Source organism: Sitophilus oryzae, unplaced genomic scaffold (genome assembly GCF_002938485.1).
Source record: "Sitophilus oryzae breed Bouriz unplaced genomic scaffold, Soryzae_2.0 scaffold_2006_pilon_pilon, whole genome shotgun sequence".
NCBI lineage: Eukaryota > Metazoa > Arthropoda > Insecta > Coleoptera > Curculionidae > Sitophilus > Sitophilus oryzae.
Genome location: NW_022146732.1, coordinates 4,264,865 through 4,282,315, shown reverse-complemented (window position 1 = coordinate 4,282,315; position 17,451 = coordinate 4,264,865). Strand labels below are relative to the sequence as shown.

The window sequence follows — 17,451 nt, the reverse complement described above, 5'->3', positions numbered from 1 at the left end:
TCAATTTTTGTCAAAAACATGATGGTGAAAACCGCATATCGATATCTGTTACCGCTTCGGAGTTACGGGGTGTTTTTCAAAAATGTGCATTTTTAACAAATCGCTGTAACTTTTTTGCTACGGAAAATTTTGCATTTTGCATTTTTATGAAAACATTTCCAAAGCACTTTTTTACGTAGAATTTAATGGTTTAAGTATAATTTCTTTAAAATTAATAATTTAAGAATTATCAACAGAAAATTTGATTTTTTATATGAGACACGCTGTATATCTTTAATTTATTGAAAATAATTTAAAATTACATTTCCAAAAATATAACACACTTGATATTTTGCTCGATTCCTCTTGGAGATATACAGTATACAAAAATTCGCCCGCTTTAAATAAGTAAGCTTTGAATGGCACCGGCTGCAATGCTAAAAAATTCTAGCTGTGAGCATCAATTAAAACGAAAATAATACTTGCTATGAGAGATGCAGAATTTTATATCAATTTAAAATATATTTAACCAACATCTTCTTCTTCTTAAAGTGCCTTCTCCATTCAGTGAAGATGGGCAACAACCATGGCAAATTCCTCTCTATTTTTCGCTCTTCTCAGAGAAGTATGTGAGTCCAGGCCTGTCCAATCTCTGATGTTCTTCAGCCAGGAGCATTGCCGTCGTCCGGGTCCAACATCAACACATTAAAACTATATCTGATAACAATAAAAATAAATAGCAAACCAAGGTATGAGATTTTGTTACAGGTGTTCGACATTCTGTTATGGACAGACGGGGCAGTTTTTGAACATTTCTCGCGGAATTCATTAACTCAGTAGGGGTGAAAAATACCCTCTCATAACTGCTAAGTATTTCTAATTCTTGTCTAGATTATACGGAAGAATAAGGAACCTTTATTCTTCCGCAAATATATCCATAGGATTAGATCCATGGGCACTAAGTTAGGCGGCCTCGACGGCCAACGGCTGGGATTTTGGTTAGCTATTCAATTATTCTTGAAATTGGCTGCAAAAATTTGCTCATAACTTCAGCGTTCTGAGGCGGTGCCTCGTCTTCCTGGAAAAATATGTTTTCGAGTTCCATTAAAGCCTACTAGTAAAAATTCTGTATTTCGAAGGGGAATATAACAAAATATCAAGTATGCTATATTTTTGGAAAGGTAATTTTAAATTCTTTTCGGTTAATTAAAAATATAGAGGGTGCCCCAAATAAAAAATCAATTTTTCTATTGATAACTCTTAAATTATTAATTTTAAAAAAATTATACTTATACCATTAAATTCTACATAAAAAGGTGCTTTGGAAATTTTTTCATAGAAATGCGAAATTTTCCGTAGCAAAAAAGTTACAGCGATTTGTTAAAAATGCACATTTTTGAAAAACACCCCGTAACTCCGAAGCGGTAACAGATATTGATGTGCGGTTTTCACCATCATGTTTTTGATAAAAATTGAGCTCCAGACACCGATATTAGTTTTCGTCTATCTGCTATTTGAAAGGGTGTTTCCATTTAAAAGCGTCGAATTTGACCCACCCTGTACATTACTTTAGTTTCTGCTAAATTCATTTTGAAATCTACTTTATTGCTGGCTGTATTTAGTTCGTTAATTTGTGCTTGTAGTCCTTCAGGACTATTGGCAATTAGGACTATGTCATCAGCGAATCTTAGATGGTTAATATCTTCTCCATCTATTTTTACTCCTTTGTTGGTCCAGTCCAGTTGACGGAAGATTTCTTCTAGTATTGCTATAAACAGCCAGTTTTGGGAACATTTACTTATAAAAATATTATTTGACAAGAATTTTAAACTACTAACTCTATATTCCGATATAAGAAAAATTTAACAATTCAAAGAGAAACAGAAAAATATCATCCTTTTAAAAAACATACATATTCCAATAACCAATATAGCATTCTTTTATTCATATAATACACACCTTCGACACATGATATTCCTTTCCCTCATTTTTCTTCCTCTGAAGGCAACTGCGGTTTTGGCAAATTTCTCTCTGGCGATGCGGTCGAAATGGAAATCGGGAAATTTGCATTTCATTTCCATGATGGAAACATTTCTCCCTTCGATGTTTCCCGATTTTTCCCGATATATTCGGAAAATATATTTTTCCTCTCTGATGGGCTGCAGCTGTCCCTGGATGATATTTCGGTTTTCTTCTTGATGAAAATACGTGAGGGTTCGGAAATATTAACATAACATGGGAAGAAGTTTTCTAGCCTAAAACACAATAATTAAAATATGAATATTGATAACAATAGACATTTGAAATAAATTATCTTGATTTAGAAAGACAAAGGTTTGTTAGGGTCATGGCCAGGAAACTAAAGGTTCATTCTCACTATACCTTCCGTATCAGCTCCCTTCCGTTTCCCTTCCGTTTACAAAAAAAATATTATATCATGTATAGGACAATGCACACTATCCGTTCCGTTTCCCTTCCGTTCTATATCTTTTCCTTCCCAGCGTTGTCAAGTTCTTACATTTGTGACAGCTCTGTTAACATTTTGCTGATATTTATTTATTCTTTCACCTCTTAATTAAATCTATTACCTTTTTCAAATGATACACATTTTTAAAATAAAACTTTCGTAATGATATAAATTGAACAATAAAAAGTATGGAACTGATACGGAACGGAAGCTTATGTATAACGTCAATACAATAAAAAATACGGGACGGATATAGAATGGTTATGGAATGGAAACGGAAGGTATAGTGAGAATCAATCTTTATATGGTGAAATTTTGACAAAATAATTTAGTATCGACTAAGGACACGGTATCTATGTCGCTAGTAGTAGGAAAAACAATTTTTAGAGGTTACCAGTTTATTTGGTTGCCTGTAAAATACATATAACGTCTTTTAAATGTATTTGGCATAATTGTCAACTAGTAAATGAGAAATAGTAAAAAGTTTATAGCTTTATTAAATTTGGACCTGCGTCGAAAAAATACCTGTTTGTTTTTGGATTGAAAACAGAATTGACATCTGTATACAGGGTGGTCCGAATTGTATTCCGGAAACTTTGACAGCATATTCTGCAGATAAAAATAGGTAAAAAAGTACGTATAAATGTATGTCCTAAAATGCTTAGTTCCGGAGATACAGGGTGTAGAAATTTAATTTTTATTTCGATTTTTTCCAAATAATTTCTGAAGGAACGTAAATATTTAGATGAAAATTGGTGTCTGGGAGTTTTTAGACATGAAAAATTTGATTTTGCTGTCAACACGACTCCTACTAGTAGAGGGCGCCACCTACATATTTTTTAACTGGTTTGAAGAGTAATAACTTGGAAATTGGTGTCTGGGAGTTGTATGACATGAGAAATTTGATTTTGATGTCAATATGACACCTACTGGTAGAGGGCGCCACCTACATGTGTTTTAACTATTTTGAAGCTTAATAACTTTTTGTCCGTACCTGTATAAAACTACCGAGGAAAAAATATACATCTCTGTGATTTTTTACGTAAAAAATGTCTCTTAGTAAAAATCGCTCCGAGTAACCGTTCTCAAGATATTTACAATGGCAATAGTCAATACATGCCATTATTGACGAAAAAAACACGATGAGTCTCGCGTTGAGTAGATTCACTGAAATAATAAATTTGGGAAATTTTTATTTTTTTAAATTAATCATATTTAATTTTTTTTTTATTTAAAAAAATGATGATAAAACAGTTTTTGTTGAACTTTTGGTACAATAACATTTCAAATTTATGATCTCAGTCTAATAACTATTTAGTCAACATGTTTAATTTATGTCAGTGATGACAAGTATTGATAACTTCGATTCCAAATATCTCGAAAACCGTTACTTGTAGCGATTTTTACCAAGAGACCTTTTTTACGTAGAAAGCGTCGCTAATGTATATTTTTTTACTCAGTAGTTTTATACAGGTACGGACAAAAAGTTATTACTCTTCAAATCTGTTAAAAAATATGTAGGTGGCGCCCTCTACTAGTAGTCATATTGACATCAAAATCAAATTTTTCATGTCAAAAACTCCTAAACGCCAATTTTAATCCAAATATTGATGTTACTGCAGAAATTATTTGGAAAAAATCGAAATAAAAATGAAACTTCTACACCCTGTATCTCCGAAACTAAGCATTTTTGGACATACATCTGTACATTTTTACTTATTTTTATCTGCAGAATATGCTGCCGAAGTTTCCGGAATACAGTTCGGACCACCCTGTATATAGGACCACCCCGTCTTCAACATCAAAAGGTAAAATTTTTAAATTGTTTAATTACATTTTAAACTCAAATATATATAATAATATCTCGTTTATAAAAATAAATCAATGCAGTTACTAGTCAAAGAAACATTCCACATATAAAGAAATATATCTTCCAAATGTTTTTGCTTAGCGAAGTGGGCAGACATCAGCTAGTTTTATATATTTATGTAAGTTTAATGAAAAATGGTGTAATTTAATTACCTTCTACACAAAATTTAATTTTAATAAACTGTATAATTTGTCAATTTTTATGTTTTATGAAAGTTACTCTGACATACTAATGATACCAGAGTAACTTTAAAAATAAATCCTTTTAATTCAAATATAAATATAAAAAATATTTACAGCAGAAAAGGCGAAGGCGCTGGGTTAAACGTAGTCTTGACTAAGGACACAGAGGGACGCTTTGACCCTAAATTTTACTTCATATACCTTAATTGATGAGTTCTTGTATCTATTGTATCTATTGGCCTGATGTTAACCAACACATGTACCAACTATCTAAAACTAACCCTCAGTTAAAAATCAAGACGAGATAGATTTTACTTAAGCCAAATTTTTGAACTGCACAAACTTTATGATTTATTGGCACAATTTGGTTAGCGCAAACTAGTTTGCTCAAATTATCTGAGAGTCTAACCGGCCCTTAATGGAATACGGACAGGTAATTAATTAAATAAACAAATTACAAGAAGCAAAAAATGAAGGCCTAACCCCTACATATATGCTTATTCTCTGCATTAAGTTAAATTAATTAAATATCCAGCCATGAATTGAATTTATATACAGCCACAAACAAGTAATGTTTTCCTGAAAGCAAAAATAACGGTTGGGTCGCTGGCAAATAATCGTTAGAGCGTGGAATAATGCCAACATTAACAACGATTAAAGCAAATTATGAATGTAACTAACATAAATATCAAAGTCGGCATTTCGAAATTTGTCCCAACGATAAACCGGTATATGAGTACTAATCTACGGCTAAAATAGCAGAAAGCCTGTCAACCTTAACTTATTTAATGTGTTATGTGTTATTTAGTTCAAGACTATCAGCTGAAAAAAAGAATATGAGCTTCCACTAGCCACAGCCTTTATAGACTTTGAGAAGGCTTTCGACTGAATAATATAATATCCTAAGACAATAATGGAAGTCCTAGCAAAACAAGCTATTGACATGCCTTATATAGAAACTCTTGCCAATATATACAAGGAAGCCAAAGTAAGAGTAATAATATATAAAACAACCCCAGAGTTGCCAACTGGCAAAGGAGCACGACAGGAACTATATATCCCTAAAGCTGTTTACAGCAACACTAGAAGAAATCTTCCGGCAACTAGACTGGACCAACAAAGAATAGAAATAGATGGAGAATATCTTAACCATCTAAGATTCGCTGATAATAGTTCTAATTGCCAATAGTCCTGAAGGACTACAAGCACAAATTAACGAACTGAATACAGCCAGCAATAAAGTAGGTCTCAAAAAGAATTTAGCAAAAACTAAAGTAATGTACAGTGTGTCCCATTTTGGTTGAAATCATAGGGTATCTCCGTTATTAGTGAAGATAGAAGGGTGCGGTTTGCACAAACCTGTCCCACTGTTTCGTCAAACGGAAGATGCTGCAAACAAAATTTTCATAGCCCTCTTCATTTCTGAGCTACAGGGTCTTTTCAAAAATTTTGCAATTTGGGACACCCCCTGTATCTCTGTTATTGTTAAAGGTATCGAGAAGGCGAAAACTGCTTATTGTAGAACTTTTTACGTAGAATACAGTGGCGTAGTCTGTTTTTCTACCAAAAAATATTTTTGAAAATATGAACTAAAGTTATGTTTTTTCAAATGGAACACCCTGTATATTTATAAATCATATGATCTGTCTTGCTACGAGCTTCTCAAAAATATATATCACTCTATATTTATTTTCACTATTTACTGCAATATTTAAAATATATCATTTTCTTATTAGTAGGCCGTGATAAATAACAAAAAATCAAAATGGTATTACTAAAATAGTCATACACATATTAAAATTTATTTGGGATTGATATATTTTACTTTTGAAATGTTCCCCATCTTGCTGAATGTTCCCCATCTTGCTGAAAGTATATTTCACGTAAATTAGCTAAAGGAATATCTAAAATTTCCGATACGATAGATTATTCTTACGTATACACGCATTCCAAGATTTACAAATAGCGGTAGAGAGTTAAGTTTCCCTAATATATAAAGAATTAATTAGCGGCTCCCAAAATAAAATAAGAGACAGATAGCAGTATACTTTTAATAATTCTTTAGTTTCTTTTATTATCAATCATGGCCTACTAATAAATATGATCTTTTAATAAAAACTTTTAAATATTGCAGTAAATAGTGAAAATAAATATAGAGTGATATATATTTTTGAGAAGCTTATGGTAAGACAGATCATATGATTTATAAATATACAGGGTGTTCCATTTAAAAAAACATAACTTTAGTTCATATTTTCAAAAATATTTTTTTGGTAAAAAGTTCTACAATAAACAGTTTTCACCTTCTCGATAGCTTTAACAATAACAGAGATACAGGAGGTGTCCCAAATTGCAAAATTTTCAAAAAGACCCTGTAGCTCGGAAACGAAGATGGCTATGAAAATTTTGTTTACGGCATCTTCCGTTTGACAAAAAAGTGAGACAGGTTTGTGCAAACCGTACCCTTCTATCTTCACTAATAACGGAGATACCGTATGATTTCAACCAAAATGGGACACCCTGTACAACGAACTAGTAGACAGAAAAAACATTCTAATAACACAACAGTGAAAATAGAAGAAGAATATATATATATTTGGGACAACTAATACACAGCTCGGGATCTCTACTACCAGAAATCAACAGAAGAATTAAGTTAGCATGGAGTACTAATGGAAGAAGCGCAAAACTCAATCTCCCTCACTATAATATTCTATAATTTTATTAGTATAAACTTCAAATATTAATTACTTACACTTTACACTCTAGACTCTAGACAAATTATTTATCCGGCTCGCACTTAGCATGCAAATTTATGAAAAAGAACGATGGGACGCTATTAAATTTATTCTGCAGGCTTCTACTAAGGCACCTGGCCAATAAAATTATTTGCCTGTTACATACTAAAATTGGCGCTAAAGGCAGACACGCGTTATGCAGAATTTAAATTACTAAATTAAATATTCATTTTTCTATGTGTCAGAGTGGGTATATTTTTCAGATATTTAATACAATAAATTGTCTAACAACAATCATAACAAAAACATCACATAATATGCAAAAAAAGTGCAAGTCGGACTCACGCACGAAGGATTCCGTACCATTCATTATCTATACAACATTAGATACTATATTATTATACACTTTTTTTCCGATTTAGCTGAAATTTTGAATGCGCGTATAAGTAATTTATAAAAAAATGAAGAAACACATTACTAAAAATTGTATTAATCAATAATGAATATGTAAAAAGTAAAAATAAATATGTAATTAAAAAAAAACGATTAAAAAAAGTCGCCTTGACTAGGATTCGAACCTGCCTTACTACGGCTTCAACGTCATAGCAGCGTAAAGTCCTAACGCCTTTAACCACGCGGCCATCGAGGACTTGAAAGATTCTATGTAAAATTCTTACTTAAAAGATTTGTTTAGTGAAAGTACTTTTTTATTTATAAACATTTATTTAATTCTGTTTTTAGTATTTGTTCCTATAACAGCAACATTAGATACATTATCTGTAAAAATTTCAACTGTCTAGCTATAACGGTTCATAAGATAGACCTTTGTGACTGACGGACGGAGGGACGGACAGCGAAGTCTTAGTAATAGAATGTCATGTTTTGAAACACCCTGTAGATAAAACATTCAGGTTTATTAAAATATAGATTCACAAGTATCCCAACCAGACCTAAATGATCTAAAGGCAAGACCCCACTTTGCGATACCGCGACCCAAAATTCTTCTCAAAAAAATGCAAAATAGAAAATCTCTGTTAAGCCAAATTCTGTCCCAGCGCGAGCATCAAAAACTTGCTGGCTAAATTTCAACAAAGTGTTTAAACAAATACATAGTGAGTTTTCTACGATGTTCTCTATGGGTATCTCTGAAACTACTGGAGATAGAGAGTCGGTTAAATAGGAAAAGAATTGCAGTTTTGTGGGGTCATCAATATGCGCTTTTCAGATTTTTGAAAAAGTTCATGGCTTATAGATAATTTGTAAAAAACAAATTTTGGCTGTGTTAAAAATCGTCCCTAATTCCATTATAATCTATTTTAGACAAAAAGTTTTCAGATAAAAGTTGTAGATCATCACATTCTTAATGAGATTGTGTCCTCCGTTTTTTTCTAAATCCTGACATTTTTGATATACGACCCAAACATATGTTTTTTTCTGGCTATGACTTCATAAAAAGCGCCATTTTTTAAGTTTCTCAATGATATAAGCTATAATATATTTTTAGAAAAATTACTGAGCCAATTTTTATCATTTTTAAACAACTTCGCTTAGTTAGCCATGGAAACAACTTCAATCGTCGTTGTCTTTAGAAATGTGAAACTGTCACTTCCAAACTTTATAAATTAAAATAAACAAAAATTGTAAATATGAATTTTTCAAATGAAGAAAAGCGTGTAGATACTCGCGCATCAATAGAGTGTTTCCAACATGACCCCCCCCCCCATAATAAAAGAAATGTTAAAAATTATTTATATCATAATAATATAAACTCAGGGATAGGAAGAGGTGGACTAATTGCATGGACCTCCTCGATCACCTGACCTATCCATTTTAGATTTTTTTATGCGGTATGGTTAACAATAAGGTTTACAAAAGAACTTATGAATTAAGAGAGGCACTCGAAGTCGACCGGTCCTTCTGTGAGAATAGGTAATAATTCAGTTTTAAAAAGTTGTAACTCAAAACAATGGCGGATTTTTTGAACATTTTCTAAAATAACTTAAAGTGTATACAAGTGATATTATTTTTTTAAATTTTAGTTTGTATTATATAAATTCTAAAGAACCGTTTAGTAATATATTCTGACTTTTTAAAAGTTATAAATCACAACAGAATAATTGAATGAAATTAGTCAAATAAGAATTGGCTATAACTAAATTTAACTTTTCTAACAAGTCTTGAAAATCGTTCTCTAAAAAACATAACATTCATCGGTCAACGTATCCTCGAAAATGTATGGTCAAGAAAAGTTGAACCAATAATCTTACACGTTTTTCATCATTTGGAAAATTCATATTTACAATTTTTGATTATTTTAATTTACAAAGTTTGGATGTGGCAGCTTCACACTTATGAGAGCAAAGACGATTAAACTTGTTTCCATGGCTAACTAAGTGAAATTATTTAAAAATGATAAGAATTGGCTATAACTCGATAATTTTCGAAGAAAACATATTATAGCCTATATCGCTGAAAAGCTTAAAAAATGGTGCTTTTTATAAAGTCATGGCCAACTATGGTTTCCATTTAAAAAAACATATGTTTGTGTCATATGTCACAAATGACAGGCTTTAGAAAAAAAACGGAGGACACAATCTCATTAAGGATGTGATTATCTACAACTTTTATCTGGAAACTTTTTGTCTAAAATAGCTAATAATGGAATTAGGGACAATTTTTAAAATAGCCGAATCTTTTTTTCGAAATATCTAGTAAGCCATGAACTTTTTCAAAAATCTGAAAGGCGCATATTTATGACCCCACAAAACTGCAATTCTTTCGCCATTTAACCGACTCTCTATCTCCAGTAGTTTCCGAGATACCCATAGAGAACATCGTAGGAAACTCACACTGTATATGTTCCTGATGCTTGAATCTAACACAATGCGTTTGGAAATGTAGCTCACCAGTCACGACGTTCTTCCATCACTCGCGTACTCCCGCACAGTGTCAATTCTAATCAGGAACATCCTCCCCCGGTCTTCTTCTTCCTCTCAACGCCAACGACATCTCACTTTTTACAGAGACGCGCAATCCACACACACACTTACACACCACTCAGTGACGCGACTAGCAAGCAGGCTGGCACACGCACGTCAGTGCCAGCAACGACAGCAGGAAACCAGGCCGTGCAGGACGGGAGATGGAGGCGCGACAGTGTTGCCGCAACCGCAATTTTGTTTTCCGTAGATAACTTGGTCAAAATTCGATAGAAATTGTTTCTGGGGTATAAAATAATGCTTGAAAATTACAAACAATACAAAATTGTATATTAAATATGAATATACAGGACGAAAGTCTTAAATAAATTAATAAATATCGTTTTAGTCCCAAAAAATAGAGTTTTTTCTATGGACCCTGTTGCTAAACACCTCCTAGTATATACTGTATAAAATTATTCAAAATATCTTTAAATACTTTTGGGAATTCTAATTTTCATCATCTAGGTACTTAATACTCGTTTAGAAATAGTCGGAGGAATCTTTACCTTCACTAGATATGTACGGATTATCTTTACAAGAAGAAAAACTTTTTTATTATTGACATTTTGAGAAAAATGCATTCTTTATAAAAAATTTTACTTGTTCTAAAATGGTTAATACCGTTATACAAATTTCCATACAGTTTTAGAGAAAGTTATAAAAAAACGTGAAATTACGGTTAATTTTTTTCTCTAAAAATTCCTAAAAACTAAAAGTTTTTTCTATGGCAATATAATTTAGATTTCATTCTTTGATAGATGGTTATTATTAATTTTGATTAATGTCATATTTTTTGCTGTTGTTAGAGTATCAAATTTTTCGATAACTATTATCAAGCTTTCCGTAGCATTGAACTAAATAAATTTTCTGCTTCTTTAACATTAATTTAGTGGTGTCAAAAATATTCAATACAAAACCCATATGGACGGCATTGGTTGAAATAAATAAAATTGTTTGTGTATAAAAAGTGTATGTTAATCACGATCCTGCTCAAACCACTCAACCTAAGAAGCTCAATTTAGGGTGTAGAGGTTCGATAAGAAGGGATTTTTTGAAATTCCAGTTCCAAGGGACGAAACCACCCCTCAAATATTACAATATTTTTTATTTAAAAAACGGTCAAGTTTCCGAAAAAACGCTTAAACACGTATACTTTATTTTGTTTTTTACATATTTTAAGATTTTTTAAAAATGTATACAGGGTGTTTCGAAAAATCTGGTTATTAATAAAATTAATCACGATCCTGCTGCTTAAAACGCTTGACGTAAAAAGCTGATTTTTGTAAAACGGATTGATTTTAAGGTGTAGAGGTTCGATAAGAAGGGATTTTTCGAAACTCAAATTGTAAGGGGGTGAAACCACCCCTCAAATATTAGAATATCTTTTATTTAAAAACCGGTGAGTTTTTCGGAAAAACTCTTAAACACGTATATTTTATTTTGTTGTTTTACATATTTTAAGATTTTTTAAAAAATTATACAGGGTCTTTCATAAAATATGACCATTGAGTAATCACGATTCTGCTTAAACTGCTTGACGTTTAAAGCTGATTTTTGGCAAACGGATTGACTGTGGGGTGTAGAGGTTCGATAAGGAGGTGTTTCTCGAATCTCAAATTCCAAGAAGGTGAAAACGCCCCTCAAATATTACAATATTTGTTATTTAAAAAACGGTAAGTTTAAATTAAGCCATAGAATAAAAAAGGAGAAAAGCTACTTTTTTTCGTGATCTTGGCGGAAATGTTTGTTTGTTTTTTGAGGATTAAAGATCACGAAAAAAAGTAGCTTTTGACTTAATTTAGAGAAAAGAAGAAACCAGAACCTAATACCCAAGAAAAGTAAAATAAAAAATTCCTTTTTAATATCTATGACACTAAATTATTCTGCAGAATGAAATTCGTTGAAAATATGGTCTTTTCGATAGATCGACTGCCAAAATCGGTATATCTACCGAAAAATCTGTAGAACTGGCATCACTGGACTGGAGATGGAGAGCCGACGACGTTCAAAAGACCGTCACACTCCGCCCTCCCCCCAAATATCACCGATGATCCGGGGTGGTTCGTGCTGCCGCTGCTGCTCCATCGATTTCCCACGCCCTGATTTCGCACTGCGCGGAACATGATGCGCGGGGAACGCAGGGTGGAAGGGGAGAGGGGAGCGAGGTCGAGGGTGATGATTTTTGTCGGTCGCGAAGGGTGAAGAAAATAGGGGGATGGTATGAGGCGCGTTTCTGAAAGGGAATGTTGTCAGATTTCGTTGGGTTGTATGTGATGATTTGATGTAGTGGAGAAATACTGACTGGATGATGTTAAAAAAATAAATTGGTTTTCAATTTTCAGGGTTCTGTGCCTCAAAATGAAACACACAACCCTTATGGTTATGGTTAAATACTTAACGGCTACAGAGTGGTCTGTCAGACACCTAGCGCTAAACATCCCTCTATATTTTGTAAACGTCTTTTAAACGTTAGTCTTGGGTCGAGATTTCCGTACATAAGAAGAGTACAATACGTTTATAATGCACTGAACAAAGAGAGAACAATAAAAACGTTGCCAAACGTATGAAATAAACCGAGAAACTGTGTACATTGCTAAGAGACGTGGAAGGGGATATAGCAGATTCGTCGCGGTCGACTGGTCGACGAAATAAGTATCATATCAATACTTAAATTCATTAAGTATTTTTTAAATAATGCAGATAAAAAAAAAATCGTGGGTGTTTGGGAAGGCTTGAAAGGAATTTTAAATAATGTTTGATTGCCCATTCATAACTGTTTCTATTATGTGTATAATATTTTTAACTAACTCATGTAAAAAAAAACATTTTATTTTCTATTGAATTATGTGATTTAATAGAGGTGTCTACAGGACCACTCTGTAGCGATTAAAGGAAAATTACTCAGTGTAGCTGTTGATGGGTTAAAAATGTCTAACTCAATTGAAGCAACAAATGAACAATAATTAAAATAATTAACAAAAAAATAATTCAGACATTTAACAAAAAAATACTTAAGTTTCTGTAACTATATGTCAATTTTAATGATAGTATCGATTACAAATCTGCTAACATATTAAACCATATATTTTGTTCTTATTTTCAGCCAAACATTGACATTTTAATTAAATTTTTATACACATACAAAATTAAACACTCAGTCTGTCATTACGATATAGAATCAATTAAAGAAACCTGTTTTCACTCGGTTTTCTGAATTTTACAAAACGAATTCTTAATACTGATGTTATACATATGCAACATACATATATGTTTCTTATTAATACCCGTTTATTATTTCTGAAATAATTACAGTTTATACTTGGTTCTGATAATTACCACTGCCCGGTGGTTAAATGTTTATTATTAATTTACTTAATTACTATACAATTAATTAAAATTGTGATTTTAATTGGAAAAATGTTAAGCTTGATATATATTTTTTTTTCCTGTAATTTATTTATTGAATTATTTTCTATTAAACAATTTACCAATAGAAAATACTTTTAAGAAACGACCATTTCTTTGGAAATTTTCAAAATAAACTGAAAGCCTGGTATTTCTAGAAAGAAGAAATTATTGCCTTTTAGTAATATAGAATTGTCTTCTGTATCACCGAAGTTAAGCGACGTTAGACGATGCGACTGAATGGACGGGTGAAATTACGCCTGATTTATAGTATTTCTGTATCTCTCATAACTCAAGAACGGATTCGTATAAACCATTCAAAATGAACAATTTGCTACATTTTAAGGAGTTCTTTCAAATGTTTCAAATACATTTTTCTGTAAAATAAAATGGGGACAACTTATTTATCATTTTTAAAATTTACATGGGATTTCCTATGTTCAAGTCGGCGATGCAACACACGGTACAACTGCAACAATATTAAATTTGTTGCGACTTACTACTTTCTAGACACATATATGCTCTCTGAATATTCGCGGAATAAGTAGAATTCCTCATCAGGTCGCAGCTTTTTCAGAAGAACCAGTTTCAGCCCAGCCGACTTACGGTAAAATCTGTTGCCAATTAACTGCAGAATCAATTTTATAACATATAACTGGTTTTATATGGAAAATTTACTACGGGGATAGAGTTTCATATTTTTGAATAACTATTTCCGTGAAGAAGTATGTACCTATAAAATGTTTTCAAGAAATATTAATATTAGTAGATATTTTAATAAAACACGTTTTTAGATTTATCATAAGAGTAACTTTATCTCTACATATATTTCGGGTTGCTAGGCCTTCTTCAAGAGTTTTTTAAAACTAACCGTCTCACTACATTGCAACGATATACAGGGTGGTCCAAACTGTATTCCGGAAACTTCGGCAGCATTTTCTGCAGATAAAAATAAGTAGAAAAGTTCGTATAAATGTATGTTCTAAAATGCTTAGTTTCGGAGATACAGGGTGTAGAAGTTTCATTTTTATTCCGATTTTTACCAAATAATTTCTGAAGTAACGTCAATATTTGGATGGAAATTGGTGTCTGGAAGTTTTTTGACATGAGCAATTTGATTTTGATGTCAATATGACTCCTATTTGTAGAAGGAGCCACTTACATGTGTTTTAAATGTTTTTAAGTGTAATAACTTTTCGTCCGTACCTGTATAAAACTACTGAGTGAGAAAATATACATTTGCGAAGTTTTTTACGTAAAAAATTTCTCTTGGTAAAAATCGCTACAAATCACTGTCAAAATCACTGTCAAAAAAATTCTTTATTGATGATCGGTTTTCTGCAATTCCAGCCATAAACTTGTACAGGGTTGTTCACCACATACGACACGGAGTATTGTAGCTAAACGGTTAAATTTTTACAAATTGTAAGTTTTGGGTTCGTTGTAGGACCATTAGAGCTACAATTTAAAAATAATTTAAAAGATACAGAGTGTCCCAAATAAGTAAAAAACATTATAGTTGTATTTTTTTTAAATGGAATACCCTGTATATTATTCTATTTTTAGATTCTACGATTAAAATAAAGGTAAATTTGATTAAGGTTTATCACACTTAAACTTTCCGATTTTGAAATATTTTCAATTTTTTGAAATTGCAGTAAAAAATTTAAGGTTTCATTTCTCCAAGGGTATCGGAGTTTTTAATACTACATATTTACTGAAGATTATTTATCGATCAGATATTGTGTTGCAATAATAAAAATTATACTTCCTTATACAGAGTGTCCAAAAATTTATATTAAATAATTACTAGCTTTAAACGACAATAACTTGTTTAACTTAAATGGAACACCCTGTATATTTTACGTGATTTAGATGCACAATTTAATTGTCTATCAAATTGTACTATACCATTTTCTACCTATCTCTTCAAGTTTTCGAAGAAAATGCATTTTTTATAATTTAGACCTCATTTATCACTATACCCATGGAATATTGATATTTTAGATTTTTTTTAAAGTAAGATATGTACAAAATACTATTCAAAAATAATAATATTGCAAGCCCATTTGTTACAAACAGAAAACTATTTAAATCTTTGTAAAAGAGTATACCTATTAAATACAATTTCCTCCCAAAAATTAGTTAATTACATACTACTTCAATTAATAAATTATTCTAAATAAATGTGGATTTGACTCAGAAATCAATATAATAATAAGTTACGAAAATGAACGTCTCTGTTATAAAAATAAGTATTCGTCAAAAATTAAAATAAAATTTATACTGTCTAATGCACATGCAAAATTCAGTTTTTTAGAATTTGGATTTTTTTTTTAGTTTTTAGTATTGATTAATTAACCTAAACAGTCAATTAATGTAGTCTGAATACTAGGATCATATTAATTGGTCCTTTTTAACAAATAATATTTAAACATTTTTTTTAAATTTTTTAATGAAATAATCGAACTATATCGACGATATTAGTATCTGTACTCTTTGAAAATTTGTTACATCTTTAAAAATAATCTAAAATGTCAATATTCCATAGGTATAGTGATAAATGGGGTCTAAATTATAAGAAAAGGCATTTTCTACGAAAACTTGAAGAGATAGGTAAAAAACGGTCTAATATAATTTGATAGACATCGTGACATTTGATAGACATAGACATTGATAGAAATAGTGCATACGAATTAAGTAAAATATACAGGGTGTTCCATTTAAATTAAACAAATTACAGTCGTTTAAAGTTAGTCATTATTTAACATAAATTTTTGGACACTCTGTATAAGAAAGTATAATTTTTATTATCGCAACACAATATCTAGTCAATAAATAATCTTCAGTAAATATGTAGTATTAAAAACTTTGATACCCTTGGAGAAATGAAGCCTTAAATTTTTTACTGCAATTTCACAAAATTGAAAATATTTCAAAAACGGTAAGGTTTAAGTGTGATAAACCTTAATCAATTTTACCTTTATTTCATTCGTAGAATCTAAAAATTGTATAATATATAGGGTGTTCCATTTAAAAAAATACAACTATAATATTTTTTACATATTTGGCACACTCTGTATCGTGTAAAAATATTTTTAAATTGTAGCTCTAATAGTCCTTCAACGAACCCAAAACTTACAATTTGTAAAAATCTAATCATTTAGCTACAATGCTCCGTGTCGTATGTGGTGAACAACCCTGTATAAACAATAAAACTTATATAAATGTATAAAAGCAAATAACATTTTTATTTTATTTTATTTGCTTTTACGTTTCATCTCTCTAAAACGCTATTTTATACCATGTCTAGTACATATCAAAAATCGCCATTTCGAAAGTAACGTAGCGACGGGAGCACCAACGCCAGTAGTAACCGACCAAATCGCAACAGGCGAAAACGGAGCCCTAGAAGCGCTCCGGCGACTGCTGGAACGAAGTACTTCGCCGCCGAGGTCGAGCGTCGATGATCAGTTACAGCAGTTATTTCTGTTCGCGACAGGGAACTAAAACCTAAAACTCTAGGAGCGCGACGGCTGGAGCGAACACGTCCCAATCGAGATCGCGCGGCGCTACGGACATACCAGTTCCAAATATTACTGTTGACGACCGACGAAATCGCGACGGCTGGAGCTAAACACGTCGCTATGCGGTTACTACTGTTCGAGCTAACTTCAAGAGCGATTATAAATAATTTATTTGCAAATTATCGTGGTTCTTCAGTAACAGGTTCCTGATTCGTTGTGGAGCGCGACACGACTTCACAAAAAAATATCGCTCCAAAATCGCGTTGCTCAAATACCGACACATCACTAGTTCGGACCAACCT

The 17,451-nt window shown here is 31.8% G+C and overlaps 1 long non-coding RNA gene across 1 annotated transcript in view; it reads right to left on the bottom strand.

Annotated features, from left to right (window-relative positions):
* The window catches only part of LOC115883951, a 63,176-nt gene that overhangs the window by 5,596 nt on the left and 40,129 nt on the right, over positions 1 to 17,451 (bottom strand). The window contains exon 3 of the long non-coding RNA XR_004050474.1: positions 1,939 to 2,234. This is a non-coding gene — a long non-coding RNA (uncharacterized LOC115883951). The remainder of the gene's footprint in view (positions 1 to 1,938; positions 2,235 to 17,451) is intronic.